The sequence below is a fragment of the Arachis hypogaea genome, chromosome 19 (genome assembly GCF_003086295.3).
Source record: "Arachis hypogaea cultivar Tifrunner chromosome 19, arahy.Tifrunner.gnm2.J5K5, whole genome shotgun sequence".
NCBI classification, from domain to species: Eukaryota; Viridiplantae; Streptophyta; class Magnoliopsida; order Fabales; family Fabaceae; genus Arachis; species Arachis hypogaea.
This window is the reverse complement of record NC_092054.1, coordinates 113,531,010-113,547,641: the sequence shown is the minus strand read 5'-3', so window position 1 is coordinate 113,547,641 and position 16,632 is coordinate 113,531,010. Positions and strand designations below refer to the sequence as shown.

The 16,632-nt window shown below is 38.6% G+C and overlaps 1 non-coding gene across 1 annotated transcript; it reads right to left on the bottom strand.

Annotated features, from left to right (window-relative positions):
• Positions 1-333: 333 nt before the first annotated feature.
• LOC112780485 (small nucleolar RNA R71) lies at positions 334-437 on the bottom strand. Its single transcript, XR_003191318.1, has one exon. It is a non-coding gene; the product is annotated as a small nucleolar RNA R71 (small nucleolar RNA).
• Positions 438-16,632: the final 16,195 nt, after the last annotated feature.

The window sequence follows — 16,632 nt, the reverse complement described above, 5'->3', positions numbered from 1 at the left end:
GGATCTTTATGGAAAAAGCATTGTGGTGCCTCCTATAGCTGCAAACAACTTTGAGTTGAAGCCACAATTAGTCACCATGGTGCAACAAAACTACCAGTATCACGGTCTCCCCCACGAAGACCAAATCAATTTATTTCTAATTTTCTGCAGATTTGTTATACTATGAAGACAAATAGAATGAACCCATAGGTGTACAAACTCATGCTCTTCCCGTTTGCTCTGAGGGATGGAGCAAAGCTATGGCTAGATTTCCAACCCAAGGAGAGTTTAGATACTTGGAACAAGGTTGTTACTGAGTTTCTGACTAAATTTTTCCCACCAAAAAAGCTGACTAAGCTTAGGGTGGAGGTTCAGACCTTCAGGCAGAAGGATGGTGAAACTCTTTATGAAGCTTGGGAGAGGTACAAGCTACTAACTAGGCAATGCCCTCCTGACATGTTTTCCAAATGGACCCAACTAGATATCTTCTATGAAGATTTGGGTGAAATGTCCAAGATGTGCTTAGATAATTTTATAGGTGGTTGATGAGCGGATAATTTATACCATTTTTGGCATTGTTTTTACATAGTTTTTAGTATGTTTAAGTTACTTTTTATTATATTTTTATTAGTTTTTATGCAAAAATCATATTTTTGGACTTTACTATGAGTTTGTGTGTCTTTCTGTAAATTCAGGTATTTTCTGGCTGAAATTGAGGGACCTGAGCAAAAATCTTATTCAGAGGCTAAAAAAGGACTGCAGATGCTGTTGGATTCTGACCCTCCTGCACTTGAAATAGATTTTCTGGAGCTACAGAAGCCCAATTGGCGCGATCTCAAATGCTTTTGAAATTAGACATCTTGGGCTTTCCAGCAATATATAATAGTCCATACTTTGCCCGAGATTTGATGGCCCAAACTGGCGTCTAAACGCCCACCAAAGACCCTTTTCTAGAGTAAAACGCCAGAACTGGCACTAGAACTGGAGTTAAACGCCCAAACTGGCACCCAAGCTGGCATTTAACTCCAAGAATGGCCTATTCACGTGAAAGCTTCAATGCTCAGCCTAAGCACACACCAAGTGGGCCCCGGAAGTAGATTTCTGTACTATCTGCACTTAGTTATTCATTTTCTGTAATCCCTAGTAACTAGTTTAGTATAAATAGCACTTTTTACTATTGTATTAGAGGATAATGATATTATCATCCTTGGACTTGGAGGCTGGCCACACGGCCATGCCTAGACTCTTTTCTCTTATGTATTTTCTACGGTAGAGTTTCTACACCTCATAGATTAAGGTGCGGAGCTCTGCTGTTCTTCATGAATTAATGCAAGTACTATTGTTTCTCTTTCAATTCACGCTTACTTCTTCTCCAAGATATACTCTCGTACTTAATTCAGTTAAGTCAGAATGAAGGGGTGACCCGTGACAATCACCCACTATCTTCGTTACTCTCTTAGCCAAGATCCGCGTGCCTGACAACCACAAAGCGGTCTACATGATGTTCAACGTAGTCATTGGACAACAACCGGAGTATATTCTCTTGGATCTCTAATCCACGGACCGAGTTTGTGAGATTAGGATCTTTGTGGTATAGGCTAGAATCAATTGGCAGCCATTCCTGAGATTCGAAAAGTCTAAACCTTGTCTGTGGTATTCCAAGTAGGATCTGGGAAGGGATGACTGTGGCAAGCTTCAAACTTGCGAATGTTGGGCGCAGTGACAGTGTGCAAAAGGATAAGGGTCCTATTCCGATGCTAGTGAGAACCGACAGATGATTAGCCGTGAGGTAGCTGTACCTGGTATTTTTCATCCGAGACGAGAAATTCGACAGTTGATTAGCCGTGTAGAGATCGTACTTGGTATATTCATCCGAGAGGATCATACAGCTTGCCATGGAAAGGAGCACACATGATTGGAAGAAGACAATAGGAAAGCAGAGGTTCAGAAGCAACAAAGCATCTCCAAACGCTTATCTGAAATTCCCACCAATGAATTACATAAGTATCTTTATTTTACTTTATGTTTTATTTATCTTTTAATCATCTAAACCTCATAACCAATTGAATTCGCCTGACTGAGATTTACAAGATGACCATAGCTTGCTTCAAGCCGACAATCTTCGTGGGATCGACCCTTACTCACGTAAGGTATTACTTGGACAACCCAGTGCACTTGCTGGTTAGTTGTGTGGAGTTGTGAAAAGTGTGATCACAATTTCGTGCACCAAGTTTTTGGCGCCGTTGCTGGGGATTGTTCGAGTTTGGATAACTGACGGTTCATCTTGTTGCTTAGATTTGGTAATTTTATTTTATGTTTAAACTTTTTATTTTTATTTTTGAAAAAAATACAAAAAAATAATTTTGTTCTTCAGAATTTTTAAGAATGATTTCTAGAGCTTCTTGAGATATGTTGAAGCCTGGCTGGCTGTTAAGCCATGTCTAATCTTTTGGACCGAGGTTTCCACTTTCCATTGTAGAAAGGACATGTCTGTATTTGTTATGCTGAAGCTTGGCTGACCATTTGGCCATGTCTAATTCTTTTGAACCGAAGCTTTAGACTAATATTGCGCGAATCCTGGAATTCTTATTAAAAATTTTGAATTTCTTTATTTTCTTTTTCCAAAATAATTTCGAAAAATATACAAAAAAATTTAATAAAATTATAAAAACCAAAAAAAAATTTTATGTTTCTTGTTTGAGTCTTGTGTCAAATTTTAAGTTTGGTGTCAATTGCATGTTTTAATTTTCTTAAAATTTTCGAAAATATATGCATTGTGTTCTTCTTTGATCTTCAAGTTGTTCTTGATGATTTTGTTTGTTTAATCTTATGATTTTCTTGTTTTGTGCTTTTAGTTGTTTTTCATATGCAATTTCGAATTCATAGTGTCTAAATATTAAAAATGTTTAAGTTTGGTGTCTTGCATGTGTTTCTTTTCTTAAAAATTTTTAAAAATATGTTCTTGATGTTCATTATGATCTTCAAAGTGTTCTTGGTGTTCATCATGATTTTCAAAGTGTTCTTGTGTCATTTTGTTATTTTTCTCTCTCTTCATTAATTCAAAAAATCAAAAATAATATCTTTCCCTTATTTTACTCATAAATTTCAAAATTTTGGGTTGATTTAGTCAAAAAAAATTTTAAATTTAATTGTTTCTTGTTAGTCAAGTCAAAATTTCAATTTAAAAACTTTATCTTTTCAAATCTTTTTCAAAATCAAATCTTTTTCATTTTTTTCATTGTTTTCGAAAATTCCTCAAAATAAAATTTTCAAAAATCTTTTTCTTAATTTTATTTCATAATTTTCGAAATTATTACTAACAGTTAATGTTTTGATTCAAAAATTTCAAGTTTGTTACTTTCCTGTTAAGAAAGGTTCAATCTTTAAATTCTAGAATCATATCTTTTAGTTTTTTGTTAGTCAAGTCATCAACTTTAATTTTCAAAATCAAATCTTTTTAAATTTCTTTTTCAAATCTTTTTCAAAATAAATTTCAATCATATCTTTTTCAAAACTTAATTTCAAATCTTTTTCTAACTTCTTATTTTTTTAAAAATTTATTTTCAAATCTTTTTCAATTAACCACTTGACTTGTTGGTTTTGATTTTAAAAAGTTTACTATTTCTTATCCTTTTCAAAACTACCTAACTACTTTTCTCTCTCTAATTTTGGAAAAACACTAACCACTTTTTCAAAATTCTTTTTATTTAACTAATTATTTTAAATTCTAATTTTATTTCTTTTAATAATTTCGAATTCTACCTAATAATTAAAATAAAAATAAAAATATTTTTATTTTATTTTAATTAATATTCGAATACTCCTTCTCTCTCATCTCTTTCTATTTATTTTATTTATTCACTAACATTCCTCTTATTAAAATTCGAACCCTCTCCTTCTCTCTGTGTTCGAATTCTTCTTATTCCCTCTCTACCTCATTCTTCTATTCTTCCATTCTTCTACTCACATAAAGGTATCTCTATACTGGGACATAGAGGATTTCTCTTCTTTTCTATTCTCTTCTTTTTCATATGAGTAGGAACAACGATAAGAACATTCTTGTTGAAGCTGATCCTGAATCTGAAAGGACTCTGAAGAGGAAGCTAAGAGAAGCTAAAGCACAACACTCTGGAGAGGACCTTACAGAAATTTTCAAAAAAGAAGAAGACATGGCAGCCGAAAATAACAACAATGGTGGAGATGCAAGGAAGGTGCTTGGTGACTTTACTACACTAACTTCTGACTTCTATGGAAGAAGCATCTCAATTCCTGCAATTGGAGCAAACAACTTTGAGCTTAAACCTCAATTAGTTTCTCTAATGCAGCAGAATTGCAAGTTTCATGGACTTCCATTGGAAGATCCTCATCAGTTCTTAGCTGAATTCTTACAAATCTGTGACACTGTTAAGACCAATGGGGTTAATCCCGAGGTCTATAGACTTATGCTTTTCCTCTTTGATGTAAGAGACAGAGCTAGGATATGGTTGGACTCACAACCTAAAGAAAGCCTGAACTCTTGGGAAAAGTTGGTCAATACTTTCATGGCCAAATTCTTTCCACCTCAAAAGTTGAGCAAGCTTAGAGTGGAAGTCCAAACCTTCAGATAGAAGGAATGTGAATCCCTCTATGAAGCTTGGGAAAGATATAAGCAATTGATCAGAAGGTGTCCTTCTGACATGCTTTCAGAATGGAGCATCTTATGTATATTCTATGATGGTCTGTCTGAATTGTCCAAGATGTCATTAAATCACTCTGCTGGTGGATCTCTTCATCTGAAGAAAACGCCTGCAGAAGCCCAAGAACTCATTGAAATAGTTGCAAATAACCAATTCATGTACACTTCTGAAAGAAATCCTGTGAATAATGGGATGACTCAGAAGAAAGGAGTTCTTGAGATTGATACTCTGAATGCCATATTGACTCAGAATCAAATATTGACTCAGCAAGTCAATATGATTTCTCAGAATCTAACTGGAACGCAAGCTGCATCCAGCAGTACTAAAGAAGCCTCCTCTGAAGGAGAAGCTTATGACCCTGAGAATCCTGGAATGGAAGAGGTGAATTACATAGGAGAATCCTATGGAAACACCTATAATCCTTCATGGAGAAATCATCCAAATTTCTCATGGAAGGATCAACAGAAGCCTCAACAAGGCTTCAATAATAATAATGGTGGGAGAAACAGGTTTAGCAATAACAAGCCTTTTCCATCATCTTCTCAGCAACAGATAGAGAATTCTAAGCAGAGCCTCTCTGACTTAGCAACCATAGTCTCTGATCTATCTAAGACCACTCTCAGTTTCATGACTGAAATAAGGTCTTCCATCAGAAATTTGGAGGCACAAGTGGGTCAGCTGAGTAAAAGAGTTACTGAAATCCCTCCTAGTACTCTCCCAAGCAATACAGAAGAGAATCCAAAGAGAGAGTGCAAGGCCATCAATATATCCAACATGGCCGAACCTATAGAGGAGGAAGAGGCAGTGATTTCCAGTGAGGAAGACCTTGTTGGACGTCCACTGACCATTAAGGAGTTCCCTATTGAGGAACTAAAGGAATCTGAGGCTCATACAAAGACCATAGAGATTCCAATAAACTTACTGTTGCCATTCATCAGCTCTGATGGGTATTTCTCCTCTGAAGAGGATGAACATATTGTTAAAGAGCAAGTTGCTCAGTATTTAGGAGCAATCATGAAGCTGAATGCCAAGTTATTTAGTAATGAGACTTGGGAGGATGAACCCCCATTGCTCATCAATGAACTGAATGCTTTGGTTCAACTGAAATTACCTCAGAAGAAACCGGATCACGGAAAATTCTTGATACCCTATACCATAGGCACCATGACCTTTGAGAAGGCTCTGTGTGACCTGGGGTCAGGTATAAACCTCATGCCACTCTCTGTAATGGAGAAACTAAGGATCTTTGAGGTACAAGCTGCAAGAATCTCACTAGAGATGGCAGACAAATTAATGAAACAGGCTTATGGACTTGTAGAGGATGTCCTAGTGAAGATTGAAGGCCTGTACATCCCTGCTGACTTCATAATCCTACACACTAGGAAGGATAAAGATGAATCCATTATCCTTGGAAGACCCTTCTTAGCCACAGCAAGAGTTGTCATTGATGTGGACAGAGGAGAGTTAGTCCTCCAATTGAATGAGGACTACCTTGTGTTTAAGGCTCAAGGATCTTCTTCTGTAACCATGGAGAGAAAGCATGAAAAGTTTCTCTAAATACAGAGTCAAACAGAGCCCCCACACTCAACTTCTAAGTTTGGTGTTAGGAGGCCACCATTAAGCTCTGAGTCTCTGTAAAGCTCTCTAAGAGCTCACTGTCAAGCTATTGACATTAAAGAAGCGCTTATTGGGAGGCAACCCAATGTTATTTAATTATATTTATTTATAGACATTTGTTTTCCATTGTTATTTTATGTTTTCTTTAGGTTGATGATCATGTGGAATCATAAAAACAGCTGCAGAATTAAAGTGAAATAAAAAATAGTACACCTTGGAGGACAGGCTTAGTGGCGTTTAAACGCCAGTAAGGATAGCAGAATGGGCGTTTACCGCCCATGCAGGCAGCATTCTGGGCGTTCAGAAAAACACCCAGTAAAGAAGGATTCCTGGCATTTAACGCTAGCCAGGGTATCTGGCTGGGCGTTAAACGCCCAAAATGGCAGTCAAGTGGGCGTTAAACGCCAGAATAGATAGCATTCTGGGCGTTTAACGCCAGGATGACACAAGGGAGGTAATTTTGTTTCCAATTCGATTTTTTTTCAATTTTTCATGTTTTAATTCATAATTTTTTGCATCAAACATATTTTAAACGTTCATCTTTCAATTTCTATTTCCAAAAAAATTTAATAATCTTTCCAATTCTTTTTAACTCTTTTTCAATTCTTTTCAAATTCCTTCCAAAACATTTTCAAAACTCACATATCTTTTCAAATTCTTCTCAACTCTTTTTAATTTTTCTTGTATACATTAAATAAGTTTTCAAAATTAATCGCATCATTCTTCTTCTACTCCCTTCTATCTTATTTTGCTCGAGGACGAGCAAAACTTTTAAGTTTGGTGTGGAAAGAGCTTTGCTGTTTGTTTTTCCATAACCATTAATGACGCCTAAGGCCGGAGAAACCTCTAGGAAGAGGAAAGGAAAGGAAGTTGCTTCCAACGCCGAGTCATGGGAGACGGAGAGATTCATCTCAAAAGCCCATCACTAGAAAGAGGATGGAGCAAACAAGAGAGCCCACTCATGGACCTCAACAAGAGCACTCCATTATCCTCCAAGAAATCAGAGAGGACCAAAAGGCCATGAGAGAGGAGCAACAAAGGTGATAAACCCATATTTTATGATATATATTGTGCTCAATTCAAGAGATTTATTCAATCCTTCATCCACTTATTCATGAGAATTGCATGGTTTTACTTTCCCTTCCTTATTATGTGATATATGTGAAATACATGTTTCCTATGCTTTAAAATTATTTATTTTAATTACCCTTTATTACCATTCGATGCCGTGATTTGTGTGTTGAGAAGTTTCAGATCTTCTAAGGCAGGAATGACTTATAGGATGGAAAGGAAACATACAAAAATGGAAGGAAAGCACAAAATGGAGCTTTTGAAGAAACTGGCAGCAATGCGAACGCATGGACGACGCGGCTACATGCCCAGTGCGAAAAGACAGCGACGCGAACGCGTGACTGACGCGGACGCGTGCCATGAGCAGAACACAGACGACGTTGACGGATGACCGAAGCGAACGCATGATAAGGAAAACTCCATATGACGCGATCGCATGACCCACGCGGACGCGTGACAGACGCCACGCACCAAAAATTACAGAAAATGCTTCCAGCGATTTCTGAAGCCCTTTTTGGCCCAGATCCAAGTCTAGAAGGCACAGATTAGAGGTTAAGAAGTGGGGGAATACATTCATTGAAAGAGATCTCGAATTCATTCACTTTTCATAGTTTAGATGTAGTTTTTAGAGAGAGAGGTTCTCTCCTCTCTCTTAGGTTTTAGGATTAGGATTTCTTATTATTTCAAGTTAGTATTCCAACTCTTTATCAGGTTCAATGTTCCCCTTTTAATTACTTTGTCAATTTAATTTATGAACTCTTCCATGTTACATATGACTCTCTTAATTAATGTTATTTGAGGTATTTCAGTTTATGATTGCTTTCTTTTATTTATGTTACTGTTGCTTCCAATCTGAAGACATTTTTATTCGAGTAAGTTTACTTTTCCCCTTTTGGCCTTGGTTAAGTAATTGGTAACTCATGAGTTGTCAAACTCAACGTGATTGATAATTGTTGTTTTTGCTAATTGAATTAAACTCCAATAACTCTAGTTCTTTCTTAGGAATTGACTAGGACCTGAGGATCAAACTAATTAGTCACTTGACCTTCCTTTACTTTAGTAAAGGCTAACTAAGTGGTATTAAAACTCAATTCTCATCACCATTGATAAGGATAACTAGGATAGGACTTCCAATTTCTCATACCTTGCCAAGAGTTTATTTTACAGTTAATTATTTATTTTACCTGTCATTTAAATTACTTGTTCCTTACTTTAAAAAACCCCAATTTACAAAACTCATAACCAATAATAAGAACATACCTCCCTGCAGTTCCTTGAGAAGGCGACCCGAGGTTTAAATACTTCGGTTATCAATTTATTTAGGGGTTTTTTACTTGTGACAACCAAAACATTTGTGAGAAAGGACTTTTGTTAGTTTAGAAGCTATACCTACAACGAGGATTTATTCTGTGAATTTCTAGGCTACGCAAAATTTCTCTCTTCAAAATGGCGCCATTGCCGGGGAACTGCAATCGTGTGACTTATTATTGGTTATTGTAAATATTTTTCTTTTATTTGTTTAATTGTTCTTTTTTTTGTTTTTCCCTTTTTACCTCTTTTAGCTACTATGAATTCTCACCCCTCTCGCTTTGAGTTTGGTTCTAATATTGTTGAAGGGAACGGAAGTTATAGCAGGAACATGCATCAAGGTCAGAGAAATCAAAGATGGATGGAGCCAAGAGGATTTGATCAACCCTTTGGGCAACAACACCCTCCAAGATATCATGGACAAAGACCATTCTACAATGCATACCAAGCTGATAGATATGGTGGACTTCCTGGTAGTTACCAACAAGCCCCACTCTGTGCCTATAGACCATCCTCTCAACATAACTTTGAACCACCACACTCACAAGCTCCTTTTCACCATTCACCACCGTATGATCCTTATTTACCCCAGTTCCAATCCAATTACTCCCAAACACCACCACTTTCCTATGTACCATGTCCAAATTCATCACCACAAGAATCACAGGCTCGCCTCAAGGAAACAGTAGATCAACTTCATACAACCCTTCATCAGCTGGAGCAAGCAATACATCAATTATCTTCCAGACGTTTAGGCACTCAAGGAACTCCAATAGTCTTATGTGGAGAATCTAGTGACAAACGTAGCATGAATGAGACACTAGAAACCCCAGTGGGCAGTAATGAGCATAACTTTGTTCTGGAACAATTGGAGGAAGCTCAAATTATCCAAGAAGAAGAAGCACTGGTTGAAGATTTAGGAGATGCTGAACCTCCATAGGAATCCAAAGTTGTGAAGAATTTCGTCAAGGACGTTACAATTGATGCTAAGAAAGGTAGTGCACAACCCCCAAAGCAAGTATTTCATGAAGAACTAGACAGAATAACCCAAGACGCAAGTTTCCTTGATGATGATAGTCTCAAGTCAAGTTCTCCTAGTAATGAACTTGCATCCGCAAGTGAATTCTCTGAGATTGAAGAACCTTATCCGAATGAATATGAAGATGATGTCGAGGTAGATTTTTCTCAACCTCCAATTTATGACTTGAGTGATGCAGAAGATGTCGAAGACTTTGATCAAGACGTGGTTGCATTTGAAGAATTTTGAGTGATGAGGAATTCACAGAAGATTACAAGGGAGTAGAACTTACAGAACCACTGGAAACACCTATCCCAAGTCCATTGCCACCCAATACAAGCTTCAAGTGGGTACAATCCTTAACTTTTAACTTTATTTTTCCACTTGAATATGGTTTGCTTAAAACAGATGGCCAGCTTAGAGCTCTCTGCGGCTTTAAGAGTAAGAGGGAAATGGCTCGTACTCAGAGCTGGTGCACAAGGTTCAATAAGGTTCCATGCTTCAATTCGAAGTGCACGGATTGGTATCATGTTCAATCAAATGGATCTCGGAAAATGTTTGGTCATCTTGGTGAGAATCTAATTTCTAAACTGCCTGGATAGAAGAATATAGATCAAGACAAAGGCGAATTTAAAAGCAAAGTTTGGGATCCTGGAATCTATTCTGACATTCACCACCCCGGGAACCTGAGAATCTGTTTAAAGCTGCTCAGAAGCTTCACATGCCTAGTTTGGGACCCCGGAGGCTGTTGGCATTCCAAACATTGGTGGAGATTTCTGGATGAATTTAAGCACAAGCCACTATAACGGGAAGCTCATCTAATGTCCAACTTAAGGACTTTAACTAAAAGTGCTAGGTGGGAGATAACTCACCATGCTATGATCGTTCCTGTTTCCATTTTATCTCATTTTGTTTATTTTTATATTGTTTTATTTTCATTGAACCTGGATAGTATTCATGAGCATTTGCATTAGCATTACATACTGCATAACTGTATAATTGCATAAAAAAAAGGAAGGGAAGGTGTGCGACGCGATCGCATCGCCAAAGCATTCGCGTCAGTTGCGCAAAACACCCTCACGCGTCCGCGTCATTCATGCGGCCGCGTGATCTGGAAATCGGCGTAAAAATCCAACACCCAGAAATCTGGGCTGGAATCGTGCGACTGGTGTGCGTTTAGCACAAAACGACCTACGCGTTCGCGTCCCTGACGCGAACGCGTCACTTGCACAAAACCCATCCCACGCGAAAGCGTGAACGACGCGTTCGCGTCGCGTGGATTGCACAACACCTCAAAGGAGATAGAGAGTTGCGCTGAAACGATGCTGGAATTGTGCATTTTTCACAATTTCCAGCGACGCGGTCGCATGCCTCACGCGACCGCGTCATGCATCCTTTTACCCATTCCATGCGATCGCGTCACTTACGCGATCGCGTCAACCCCCCGTCCACCCTAGCCACGTGACCGTGTGCCCCATGCGTTCGCGTGGATTCAAATTTACTAACCCCAGTGATGCAAAACCCTAACCCCCCGCGTCCCCATTCTTCTTCCCCAACCCCCTCTGCTCTCTCCCCCTCCCCTGCGCCCATCACCACCACCCCAACCACCTCCACCGGCTGCACCACCGTCGACCACCCAGCCACGACCACGACACCACCCCCCCTTCTTCCTTCCCTCTCTTTCTTCTCTTTATCTTCCCTTCTTCTCTCCACCACCACTACCCCCACCTACCCCTCACCACCGCGCCTCCCACCACCAACGCCCACCCCCCTCCCTTCCTTCCCCCTTAACCACGCCTCCCTGCACCCCAGCCACCACCCAACACCACAACACCATCCCTGCTGCCACCAAGGTTCTCCGCCGCGCCACCCTACGCCGCCGCAGCACCACCGCAACTACACCCCCGCCATCTCTCAGTTCCTTAGCTTAGTTCATACGCCTACCAGGTTCCGCCAAACGCCACCTTTCTTTCATTCATAGTTATTCGCATATTTTTTCAGTTTATGTTTAAATTTAGGATAGTTAGAAATGTATGTTGTAGTGGATTCTAGGTGGTTAGGTAGCTAGGATGTGGTTAGTGAATTTAGGCCTGATTCTTTGCGCTGTTCTAGCTACTTGTTTTATAATTTTCGCAATTCTGCTGTTGCTGTGATGTTAGTATTGTTCATATGATGTTCTTACTATTCATGCTGCTATTGCGACTGCTCTTTCCTGTTCATATTATTTATATCTATTTGCAGTTTATTTTAATTTATATGAACTATTCTGCTTGGTGTTTATTTTCCGGGAACATCTAATTTTAGTCGGAATGCTGCCCAATTTTCTGTAAATCGTTTTGATTCTCATTCACGTATTGGTTTTGGCATTTTCAATCTTGCTTTCCTTAGCTTTTACTAAACCAATTCATGAATGCACGGGCCAGCATTCTTATTCCTTTTGTTTTCCCGGTTAATAAATCACATTATTGTTGATTAGATTTCACTTTTTCGCTATTTCTATATCTATATGAATCATCAACAACTTGATTTCCTTGCTTGAATATGAGTTGTCTGTTGCTTCAAATTGTGAACTTCTTGTTACTTAGAAACCAATCATCATGCCGCTTACTCTGACTTTCTTTTTACTAACTCACTGTTTTTGCTTTCTAACCTCTTTTTCAATTTAAAACCACTTTTAACTTTCTAACAACCCCCTCTGCTTTTTGACTAACTCTTTACTTTTACTTTTTAACTCAAGGCATGATTATGGTTTTTCCTAATTAACATGAATTCTATTTATATTACATTTTGGATTGAAATTTCTCATCTCAGCTTTTTAATTCCGAAACAATCCAAAATGCACAATTATTCAACTCATTTCATAGTCTACTTCTCCTTTATCACTATGTGCTTATCTTGTTATTTGCCTACTTGTTTTCCTATTTTTATTATACCCTAGATTTCTGTTTTTTTTTTTTTTCAGGATGTCTGACCCTCAAAGAAAGGGAAAAGAAAAGGCAACAACTGGCAAACGGAAAAGAGGTGAATCATCTATGTCTCTCCTGGAGCTTATGCATGATGACTCCTAGCGGGAAAAGTATTTTACCCCGCAGGAGAAGGCTGACTAGCTCCTCCCTGCCAATGATCCAATTAAATTTGCAAACCGATACTATGAGATGAAGTATCCAGTGTTTGCTACCTCCAGAAATCTGTACCTGGAGAGGACTTTGAAAATTCCAGAAGAACTTTAGCAGTACACCTCCGATCAGATCAAATAAAGAGGCTGGTTCTTCTTGGAGAGAAATTTGACTGAGGTCAATGCTTCCTGGGTAAGAGAGTTTTACTGCAATTATTTCAAGACTTCCCTAGATGCAGTGCACCTCAGAGGGAAACAGATACTAGTCACTAAAGAGGCCATTGAGGATATTCTGCGCCTTCAGCCTAAGTCAGATCAGCCTGACAGTTACCAAAAGGCTGAAGAGGATATGAGGTTTCTGAGATTCGACTGGGATGCTGTCAAGGAGAGGATAGCCCTTGACCCTATTGTCCCATGGGTCATGGGTAAGAATACCACCATGCTTAAAGGAATAAAGCGGATATACTTGAATGATAAGGCTCGGCTCTGGCACTAAATCCTGAGTAACTTTATTATGCCGAGCACTCATGAGACTGAGCTGCCTGCTGCTATGATCACCCTCCTCTGGTGTGTGATGGAGGGTAAGGACCTGTACCTGCCATGATTCATCCGGCACTATATGGCCAGGGTCTATGTCAGAGGCACCCTCCCTTTCCCTTACCTGGTCACCCAGTTAGGCCGTCGAGCTGACGTGCCTTGGGAGGATGCTGATGAGAAGCCACCTGCTGCGGACTGCAAGAAGATTATTCCTCACAGCAGGAACTTTCTGGCTTTAGGCTACAGACCTCCATTCCTTCCTGCTTCTGATGAGACAGCCACACCTTCAGCTGCCCCCTCTTCTTCCACTGCTGCACCCACCCCACCCACTGCACCTCCAGCTGCTCCTGAGCCTATTTACTATTTGGTGCATCGACTCTTCACCCGCTTGGATCGTATGGAACGTCGCAACAAGCGACGCTATGAGCACGTCAAGTTAATGATCCGTTCTGGCGGTGACATCCCCTCCGAGCCTGACACCCCTTCTGATATATCTGAGGTGGAGGAGGACGCTCACAAGGAGGAGACACCCACCCAGGCTGCACAGACAGGACCAGACCAGGCTGCACCACAGCAGGGGGAGCCACACCAGATACAGACCGCAGAGACAGAGATTCCTATCCAGTCAGAGCCTCCTCTATAGCAGGCAGATCCTCCTACCCTCATCCAGTTTGCAGATCCTCAAGCCACCACCGAGACTCCAGCAGCCCATCCTTCCAGTGATGACACTCCTTCACACCCGGCTTGAGTGAGCATCGAGGACGATGCTTTACTTTAAGTGTGGGGAGGTCGCCATCTCTGGCGTATTTTTTTGGTGAACCACTACAGACTCTTTTATTTTATTTTGGTTATTTTTCTGTATTTTTATCTTTATTTTTATTTTTATCTTTCAGTACTTATACATTGTTCTTTTCATGTGTTTTTACTCTATTTTCTGCATTTTGCACTTTTGTTCATATTTTAGTCATTTAGTTTAGTTTGCAATTCTAACTTATTAGTTATAGAATATGTGGATTAATTAGTATAGTTTACCCCTTTTAGCATATGATAGTTTGGTTTAAATTGAAAATAAAAAGGAAGTAAACTAGAGACTTTAACATAATCAAAAACAATCCACACACCTTGTATATAGAATATAACATGTTAGTTAGTTAACAACATTTCATCAAGGAGGAACACTAAAACTTTAAAGCCACCCAAAATTTTTTTTATTACATTGAGAATAATGGGAAATCTTAATTTCTACTTGCATGACATGTATAACTGATATATGAATTTTGAGCTAGAAAACACACAGCCTGTGAGTTTTGAGCTTAATTGTATGGTTACATTCAAACCATAATTTTTATTCCTGTGTGTTTCGCCCTTCTTTTTATTCTGATATTCTTTACTTTGTTTTAATCTATATGTCCAACTATAGAGTATAGATACATACTAAGAAATGATTGAGGCCATCATTTGATTTTTTCCTCACTTATCCCAAATTAGCCTACCTTTTACATCACCCTTGTTAGCCCCCTTGAGCTTTTTAAATCCCATCTTGTTCTATAAACCACATTACTAGCCTTAAGCAGAAAAATAAAATAAAAATCCCAAGTTGAATCCTTGGTTAGCTTAAGATAGAAATTGTGTATTATTTAAGTGTGGGGAACTTTATGGGAACATGGATGATAGAAACAAGTAGGAAAGTTAAAAAGAATAAAGATATTTCAAAATAAAAATTTGGGAAAGCATGCTCATGTGAAATCAAAACAATTGAATTACCATGTGCATTAAAAAAAAGTTTATTTTCAGTATTTAAATAAGGGGATACAAACATTCTCCAATTGCAAAATAAAAAGAATCAATGCACATAGGATAAAATTTAAGCTAATGCATGAGCTTGCAATACAAAAGTGAGAAAATCTGGGCAAATAGGATAAGGAACTTTGAATTACAAAATATGTATGTTAGGTGAGATCTTAGACTAGTCAAGGATTCACTTATTAGCTCACTTAGCCTTAGACGCATACCCTTACCTTTACTTGGCCCCATTACAACCTTGAAAAAGACCTCATGATTTTTGTATGACTGTATTCTATAATTGTTGATTGGTTAGATGAAGAACAAAGTTATAGAAAGTAAGGATAAAAAGAAGAATAGAGTGATTAACCCAATAAACACTGAGTGACTAGAGAGTAAACACAGAATCCAGTGAGGGTTCAATAGCTCATCACCATATATCTCTGCTTAAATTGTTAATTGTCTTGCAAGATTGAAAAATATTTTTACCCATCTCAATTGTAAAAGTGCCTTAACATTATCTAAGGTTGGCTATGCATATATGATTCCTTAAGAATGTGAATTAATTTAACTACATGTAAGTTTTATATACAAGTGAATAAAATTAGAATTGAATGACTCATTTAGGTAGTTGCATTTAGATAGATTGCATTGCATGAGATTCCACCACTTTAACCTTACCTTATTCTTTATCTTGGACTTAGCATGAGAACATGCTATTGTTTAAGTGTGAGGAGGTTGATAAACCCATATTTTATGATATATATTGTGCTCAATTCAAGAGATTTATTCAATCCTTCACCCACTTATTCATGAAAATTGCATGGTTTTACTTTCCCTTCCTTATTATGTGATATATGTGAAATACATGTTTCCTATGCTTTAAAATTATTTATTTTAATTACCCTTTATTACCATTCGATGCCTGTGTGTTGAGAAGTTTCAGATCTTCTAAGGCAGGAATGACTTAAAGGATGGAAAGGAAACATAAAAAAAATGGAAGGAAAGCACAAAATGGAGTTTTTGAAGAAACTGGCAGCGACACGAACGCATGGACGACGCGGCCGCATGCCCAGTGCAAAAAGACAGCGACGCGAACGTGTGACTGACGCGGACGCGCGCCATGAGCAGAACACAGACGATGCGGACGCATGACCGAAGCGAACACGTGATAAGGAAAACTCCAGATGACGCGACTGCGTGACCCACGCGGACGCGTGATAGACGCCACGCACCAGAAATTACAGAAAACGCTCCCAGCGATTTCTGAAGCCCTTTTTGGCCCAGATCCAAGTCCAGAAGGCACAGATTAGAGGTTATGAAGTGGGGGAATGCATTCATTGAAGGAGATCTCGAATTCATTCACTTTTCATAGTTTAAATGTAGTTTTTAGAGAGAGAGGTTCTCTCCTCTCTCTTAGGTTTTAGGATTAGGATTTCTTATTATTTCAAGTTAGTATTCCAACTCTTTATCAGGTTCAATGTTCCCCTTTTAATTACTTTGTCAATTTAATTTATGAACTCTTCCAT